Here is an 8,963-nt window from a genome sequence, read left to right as displayed (position 1 = left end):
CTTAAAGCGCTTCAAACCCCCTTCCTGTCTCAAAAGGAAGCAGCAGACTCTTCCTTTCTTGACAGCTTCTCTGGTGTTGTCCTGAGAGGTTGTGATCATTAAGTCTGGACTGCTTTCCAGCGCCACGGGGACATTCTATAACCTGCGGTCTACAGCAGCAGAACGTGGAGCGGCAGTAACGTGGCTCCGGGCGGACTTCACTCTGAGAAGGGCCCTCACAGGCTGCTCAACCCCACCCGCCTCTGCTCGGCCCCGCGAGTGGGCAGACCCCAGAGAGGCCAAGGCAGGAGCAGCACATGCCCACCCGTGAGGGGCCCGCCTCCCACCTCCCTGGAGGCCCTCCACAGCTCGCAGGGCCCACGTGGGTGGGTGGAGGGGGTCCCCAGAGCCCGGCCTGCCTTCCCTGTCACCTCGCTCTGCACAGACGCGACACACAGAATTTTAATGTGCTGCCTGAGTGACACCCATCAAAGTGACGTGCAAACGGCGGCGCCCAGAGAGCTGCTAAGTGCCGGGAAGCAGGTGACGGGCCTGCCGCACCCCAGGGACGCACGTGTCACCTGCTCTCCCGCCTGCTCCCTGCTCCCGGAAGCTGCCTCGCCCTGCGGGGCGTGGGCACCCCGTCTCGCCCTCCAGGCTGAGGCCTGCTGCCATCAGCGCTCACTGGCACCCACCTGCTCTGCATCCTCCACTGGGTCAGCAGCTGCGGCGCACACAAGGAGCCCCATTGTTCTCTGCGGCCCGGGACAGCCCTCCTCCAGACGCACACCCTCGGCCCTCGCCGAGCGCAGGCCCGTCGTGGGGCTGGAAGTTTCCGCCTGCAGCAGGGGACCTCCTGCCAGGGGCTTTGGGGTGGCGGTGAGCAGGCGGCCAGGAACCTACCTGACCACACCGCCCGCAGCTCACACTCCCACCGCTGTGGCTCCGGGCTGGCTTCCTGGACACTGCCCAGGCTGGCCCAGCATGTGTGGGAGGTGTCCTTGCGAGCTTGAGGGTTGGCACCCCACCCTGCATGCGGGAGAGGAGAGCGTGGGTAGCTCCGTGGTCCCCCTTTCCCGAGGAGCCGCTTACCCACCGTCTCAGGGGACAGCCCGACAGGGACACGAGGTGTCGACCCGTCCCGTCCTGACCGGGGCTCAGGCCGGCCGCTGACGGTGGTCTCCATTTCTGAGTGCAGACACACTCCCCACCCTGCAGGCTGCGGGCACCTGTGGGCCAGCTTGGCTGCAGGTGGGCAGACCGGAGCTCCCAAGCGCCTCTCTCCTGGCCCATGCCTGCCGGGGCTGCTTGCGGCCAAGGGAGGCCCATGGTGTGCTGAACACTGCCCTCAGCCTCTCGGCTGACCTCACTCCCCACACCTGGGGCACCTGCTCCCCAAAGAACTGCTCCTGGACAAGGTGCCGGCGTTCAGCCCTGTCCTCCGGGCCTGTGAAGAGTGGAGACGTTCTTATGTTGAGGACCAAGGATCAGAAAATTCGCCCCCGGGTGGCCTGCGTCGCAGAGCACGTGGCCACCACAGGGTGGGCATCGCGCTGCAGGACAGACGTGGGTGGGGCCAGGCTGTTCCTGTGAGAGATGCTTGCTGACCGTTGGGGGCTCAGAGGGGGCTCCCAGGTGCTGTGGTCAGTCACCCAGGGTCATGGGCAGCACACACAGGGAGGAAAGGTGACCTAAAGCAGGTTTCAGCGGCCATGGCCGCCCCAGGGCTCCGAGAGCAGCTGAAGCCTCACAGCCGCCTCAGAACTGTGACAGTTACTTAGGAGAGGAGTTAAGTGCGGCAGGCGAGGATGCTTTACAGATGACAGCGCCCTCCGTGGGGTGAGCAGGAAGCCCATTAGCCTCACGGTCAGGAGTGGGAGACGGCGAAGGCGCCTCCCCAGGGCGCGGGGCTGCAGGTCTCCAGGCAGAGCAGCCATCCACTGCTGCTGATGCCAAGGAAGGGCCGTTTCACACCTGGGACATGTCCTGGGGACGCTCCTCTGTCCTGAGGCCACACCTCCTTCGAGGGGGTGGAGGGTGGGGGCTGGGGTCACAGGTCAGCCGGGAGACGGAGGGGCCGGAGCAGCAGGCGGCCCCCCCTAAGGAACACAGTTCCAGAACGAAGGGCAGCTTTGCTGTGCGGTGTCCGGCCAGGGGGGCGAGCCGCACAGCGGTTAGCCGGACACTGAACCTCCACCCGCCCTTCACCCAGATGGGACCCCTGCCAACACCGCCGTCCATTCAGCACTCCCTGCCCAACATGCAGCTAACATGCCTCCCTTCTCAGTTGAGACAAAATACAAAATGAGACCAGGTGAAAAGCACAAGGGAGGCCACGCAGAAGCTGAGGGAAACTCTCCCACTGGTGTTTACATAGCCGCCGGCCGCCGCACGTCATGGGACACGCGTGTCCATCTGTTCCCGCCTGGATGGGGCACCAGGAGGCCGCGAGCCTGTCCAGTGAGGGCAGGAGCCCCTCACGTCTACCTCGCACCCCTCCCAGAGGCCCCACGTTGCGTGGGGCCTTGCCTAGGTCCGCTGACCCCTCCAGCTATTGGAACCGCCGGCAAAGATGCCCTGTCCTCAAGGAAGCTGGGCCACCCTCAGGCCCCAGAAGTACTACCGCTGCCCGCCTAGACGTGTGGCTGCTCCTGCTCGTCTTCCGTCCCCCCACTGCCCCAGGCTGGGTCTGGCCTCCACCCCAGGACCCCATCTGCCCAGGAATCCTCTGGAGCTGGTGTGAGCTCGCAGGTCTCCTGGGATAGAAGCCTCCTGGTCACTTCTCACATCTGTGAAGATTTCAGCCAGAGCTTGGATGGTGAATTTGAAAGAGCTGGTTAAAGGCTTCACGCTTTAAATAAAATAATTTTAAATTGCACGCTCCCAGTTAGGAAGCATTTAGCAAATTGCCAGTCTGGGTTTCACGGACATCCTTGGGCGCTGCAGGAACAGGAAGTGACCCGTGTGACCTGCGCGGTGACCCTCCTCCCGCTGCACTTGGTCACGGTGCTGGTTAATACTCGGTTGCTGTGGCAACCAGACTTCAGCGCCCCAGGTGTCCCGCTGCTCTGGTCCATGCAGGTGTCACCAGCCAGCCCAAAACAAGATCCACAGTAATGACCTTGGCTGGCTTTGCGGGCTTGGGGTAACACACAGGAATGCTTCCTGTCACCGGAAATGAGACTTGGCAACAGATTTCTCAGGATTAACATATTCCGAACATTTAACATATATCAGGCTGGAGGGCACGGTGCCTTACTGTTTCTTTGTCTTTTGTTTCCTGTGCATGAGAATTAGCTGGCTCGTCTCAGAGAGCCGTGTCAGACTCCTCGCGAGAGGCGGGCGGTGCTACACGGGCCCACCGGACCGAGGGCGAGTTCTGATCCGCCTCCGCGCTGGCCACGCAGGGCCGACGCTCTGAGACTGGAGGAGGTCGGGGCGGATCTGCATTGTCGGCTTCAGGGGACAGCTCCAAGTCGCCGTCCTGGGGCTGTGGTGCTGAGTCTGAACAAAGTATTCAGGTGTAACTCTGAACACAAAACTTATTCCAGAACAAAGCAAGAGATGTGTTTTTCAGAGTGATGGCTTCCGTGAGGAGGCGGACGTGGGCTGACGGATGCCTCTGACCGTGTTTCCACTCGGGCAGTGCAGGCGCCACCAGAGGCAGGAGTGAGGGTGAGCAGAGCCCGCCCCGAGTGTGCGACCCACAGCCCCCTACGCAGAGCGCAGACGCGCGGGAGCTTGCGGGAAGGAGGGCAGGACCCGGGCACGCCGCGTCCTCTGTGCAGCAGGGGCTCTGCGCCAGTTCAGGTGCAGGTGAGACAGAGGGCGCCGCCCAGGGCCGCCGGCTCCCAAACCAGAGCAGCTGCTGCCGCCCGCACACCCCGACCTTTTCCAGCGGAGGCCGCCACGGGCGCTATGGCAGCACGGCTGATTCTGGCACTCTCAGAAGGGAAAGAGAGGAAGAGAGCTATCCAGGTACTGAAGATGAGCCAAGCGTTCACGGTGCTGGCTGTCCCGAATGCGGGTCCTGAACCAAGTGGCAGAGTGGTGGGGGCGGGAGGGAACGCACGACAGTGTTTATGGCGAAAGCCTGACCCTTACCTCACTGTCTTGTGTAATGGACCACAGAGAGACCCACTCCCTCCATTCTGGACGGTGCTTTTCACCAAGTTAAGGCCTGAGCATCTCATGGATGTATCAATAACAGACCACCACACAAGCCTCCGGACAAAGCCACACACACACATGGAGCACAGGAAGGAGGGGCCCAGCCACAGAGGGTCCGGGAGGCCTGCGGCTGGAGGGCTGCCTGCAGGTCGGGGCCTAGCTTCTGTGCTTCCATCCCTGGGTCCCGCTGCTGCTCTTGAAGGAGATCAAACATCTCTTCCTTAGATGAAAGGAGATTTCTCACCGTCCAAACGGACAGAACCCGAGACACAGCACAGACGGCATAGGCGTAGACTGAGCTTACCGGGCGCCGATGCAGCGCGAAGTGCCTGGCGGGGTCCCAGTGACCCCTGCCCCCAGCCCCGGCCTCGGGCACAGAGGAGGAGGCAGCCAGGTGAGGAGCTCTCTGCACCCGTTGCTGGGCGTCTGGAAGCTCAGACCTTGAGATCGTCCCAGCCCCATCCTGCCTGCTCGACTCCACGCCAGAGGGCCCTCTTGTAAGGACTGTCCCCAGGGAGGATGGCCCATTTGTGGGATGCAGGCATCCCTGGGCAGCACCTCCTGCCAGGCAGCGGTCCCAGGAGCAGGCCAACTTTGGGACTGGCCAAAGACGGGTCCTATTTGGCGGCTGGACACCCTGCTACCCTCCAGCCCTGAAGACCTGTACCCTCCTAAATCCCAGGGTGCTGGGCCCCGCCCCAAACCCAGGTGGGGCCTGAACCTTGCCTGCACCCCACCTTCGCCTCCTCTTTGCTGAGACTCTGAGACTCGTCCCAGGGCGTGAAGCCCCTCCTGTGAGGTGGAGACACTCCTCCAGCCTGGACAGCCACCAACAGGGCTTTTAGAAGCTCTTGTGGATAACCCTGGCCCAGCTCACGTCCACTCACCTTTGACTTCACTTATTAAAGCTAACTTATTAAAACTAACATTCATCCTTAACAGAAAGCAAAAACGTTTAGTGAAGATAACTCAGAACCAGAGAGAAGTAGGAAGCGACCTGCTCACCCAGGGGTAAAGCTGGTTAACTCCTTGGTCATGGATTTCAAAACAGCTTCTAGAGGCAAGATGGAATAGAGGACACACTGCTTAACGTGGCGTAAACATGGCCCTGCACGCTGAACAGCACTGTGCTGAGTGAACCTTATCGTGGAGCACGGGAGCAGAAGTAGCGTGTATGTAACCAGCTCCCCACCTGAGCCTCAGACTCCCCCACAGTGGGGCGCCCTCCCTCACCTCCTGGTCCTGCTGCAGGAGCCCGAGGGGCAGGCCACCGGAGGTGCACGACATGCTCCAAAGGGGCGGGCACCAGCCTGCCCAGTCCTGAGAAAACAGCTGCTGCTGCTAAGTCGCTTCAGTTGTGTCTGACTCTGTGCAACCCCATAGACGGCAACCCACCAGGCTCCACCGTCCCTGGGACTCTCCAGGCAAGAACACTGGAGTGGGTTGCCATTTCCTTCTCCAATGCATGAAAGTGAAAAGTGAAAGGGAAGTCGCTCAGTCATGTCTGACTCTTAGCGACCCCATGGACTGCAGTGCACCAGGCTCTTCCGCCCATGGGATTTTCCAGGCAAGAGTACTGGAGTGGGGTGCCATTAGCAGACAAGCCCAATTTAGTCTCCAGTCCAGCTGCAGTGTCCAGGGCTGGCTCAGTAAGATGTCCATGGAGCGGCTGGGCGGAGGGCTCCAGGGACTCTGAACAGACTGGGAAGCCACGTCAGATCTTTTTGAGGCCGTGTTGACACTTTTCATCAGGATGAGCTGCCTGGTGAGGGTGGACTTGGGAGCTCTGCCTCAGCCGCCCCCCAATATTGCGTGGCTGGGGCTGTGGCCCATCCCACTGCCGACTGGGCTGCTGCTCAGGGGCTCTGCCTGCAGGGCTTCCACCCAGCGTTCCACCTGGGTCCAGCCCAAGACCCGGCCTTTGTGCAGAGCCCGAGGAGGCCCCCAAGCTCCAGACACCTCACAGCAAGCACAGCTGCTCCACGGACACTCAGGACACGAGGACTCGGGGTTCTCGACATGATGAGCAAGCGCACCACCAGCCCGGCTTCTGAGCCAGGTGCCTGGAGCCCCACTGAGACTCCTGTCTAGGGGGCTGCCCGCTGCTGCCAGTGACCGCTCAGAGGACCTGAGCCCCACGCCCCCTGCAGGCTTGGAGCTGAGACGCGCTCCAGCGGGAACCAGGCCGATGCGCTGTGGGGAGGGTTTTGGCACCCACCAAAGACCTACATCAGAGGTAGTGGGGGTGCAGGCCAGAGGGGGCTGGAGGAGCCCCTGGGGAGAGCAGTCCCTGCTGAGGCCCACGTGGGTCCATGGACACCACGCAGGTTTCACCCCTGAATCCGGTCTGTCTTCTGAATGCTCAAAAGACAGGCGCTGAGGCTGAAGCCAAATGGAAAACCGTGTCAACTGGACATGAACTGGAGACGAGCAAGCATCCCATGACGAGTGCAGAATCCTGGGTTAAGGAGGTGGCCCCTCCCCGGTAAGCGGAGGACATGGCCGCCGGGCCTGCTGGATGCACTGGGAGCTGCTCACGGGAGGAAACTGTGCCGGTGTCGGTCTCCGTTCAGCGGGTCCACCCGGACAAGAGCTGCTATTGTGACAGCAACAAAGCATGGCTTCCTAGTTTAAAATTGCTGTTTTAAAATATCAAAGCTTTCACAAAAGGAACTGGCACATAGTTGCTGACCCAGGCCGACCTAACAATGTCTCTCCCTGTTACCGTGCTGGCAGAGGGTAGGCTTGCTGACGCTGTGTTCCTCCGGCGCCCAATGACGGGGCGTGGGAGCCAGATGCTCCAGGGACGCACTCCGGACTCGGGCCGCAGTGGGCTCAGAGACAGGGCCTTCTCCATGGGCCGCAGTGGGCTCACTGAGACTAAGGCCTTCGCGCGCTCCTCAGAGCCTTCCAGGCTCAGGACACAGGCATGTCCCTGGCACGGGAGCAGCGCCGGGGCGATGGGAATGAAGCCTGCCTGTTGGCCTCGCCTCAGACGGGTGACGATCAATGCTGAGGAAACAAGGACGAGGACCATCTCGCCAGCTGCTTTTAGCTGTTCTGTGCAAATGTGATCAAAAAAAGGGCTTCTTAAAAACGACCCTGACGATGCACTCCAGGACACCTCCGGGAGGAGGCGGTAGGGAGGTGTTGCGCCTCGGGCCTCATGCCAGCACAGTGAGGCTCCTGGCCCTAGACCACAAGGGCCCTGGGATGAACAGGGCAGCGAGTCATCAGTGGTACCTGCTCAGACAGAGCGTCCACCTGCCCACTACCCCAATCCAAGGCCTTGGAAGTCCCCACTCCAAATGGTAACACTGCGCAAGCAGAGCCTCTGTGGACTGAGGGGCACTGACAGGTTCTCACGTGTCACATTGGTAAGAAATAAACAGTGTTGGGAGGGGCCGAGCCGCTGTGCTGGCGAGTGTGGAAAAGCTGCTGAGTTTAGCATGATCAGAGATGAAAAACAAGGCAAAGGAAGAGGCAGCCAGGGAGTGCCCTGGCCATCCAGTGATTAGGGTTCTGGGCTTTCACTGCCTGAGTTCACTCCCCGGTTGGGGAAATGAGATCCCACAAGCTGTGTGGATCCCGCCAATTAGAGAAAATTATTACACTTCACTATCAGCTTAGCACTCAACAATATTCACATAGTTGCAGTGTAAAGACCAAATATTAACTTAATGACACTTGTGATGGCTGACCTGAGATGGAGGAAGAGCGTTAGGGAGGTGGGAGAAAAACAGCGGGAAGTGCACGGAAGACGTCCAGAGGCGACACAGCAGAGGCACCAGACGGAAACACGACCGGATAACAGAAACACAACCAGATAAACACAACCGGATAAACCCAACAGAAACACGACAGGATAAACCCGACAGAAACATGACTGGATAAACCCGACAGAAACCCGAAGGAAACACGACAGGAGAAACCTGACAGAAACCCGACGGAAACACGACCGGATAAACCCAAGAGAAACACGACCGGGTAAACCCAAGAGAAACACGACCGGGTAAACCCGACGGAAACACGACTGGATAAACCCAATGGAAACCCAAAAGGCAGAACTGCTTGGGGAGATGGAGTCACCCCGAGAAGACGACGGGGTGAGCGCAGGAAAACCACGGTGAGCTGTTTGTATTACAGGTTGTGTAATACGTCTTGAATTTCTAATCCCTTCACACACCTAACTTAAAGAATAATGAACAATCTTCAGGCCATACTCTCTGGTTGCAGTGTAATAAAATCAGAAACTGACCAACCAGAGATAACCTACAAAGCCTTAAGCGTTTGGAGTTTCTGACCCTCTTTAAACAGCACCTGGGCTAAAGAGGCAGTAACACCTGAAGGTTATGAAATTGCGTGTCTGTGCCTTGTCGGGGACACCGGGCCTCAGCCCACAGGGGCCCAGGACCAGTCACAGGGGGGTGACCACCCGTCTCCACGCTTTCATTTCAGGTAAGAAGAGTGGACAAGTAATGAGTTAATCAACTCAAGATCTTAGAAAATACTAAATTCCTTCCTCCCAGAAGGAAGCGACCTATAAAAACTAAAATTTAATGAGCCAAAACACATTTTAAAAAATCTGATAAATAAAACCAGTTCTTTGAAAGGAGCCACATGGCTACTGTGCAGTGGGAGGGCGGAGGGGCCACACAGGCTCTGGTCGTCGCAGGAGAGTCGCGTGGGGCTGGGCTTGGGGGCAGGGGGAGGGCGGCTGGTCAGCAAGCAGACTGGGGCTGCAAGACCAGCCGCGGGCCTCTGGGAACCGGGTGCCGATGAGCCTGCCTCGACAGCCTGGGCGATGGCACCCA

This window comes from Bos mutus, chromosome 25 (genome assembly GCF_027580195.1).
Source record: "Bos mutus isolate GX-2022 chromosome 25, NWIPB_WYAK_1.1, whole genome shotgun sequence".
In the NCBI taxonomy this organism is placed as follows: Eukaryota; Metazoa; Chordata; class Mammalia; order Artiodactyla; family Bovidae; genus Bos; species Bos mutus.
The sequence above is the reverse complement of the archived record's forward strand: the minus strand, read 5'-3'. Positions refer to the sequence as shown.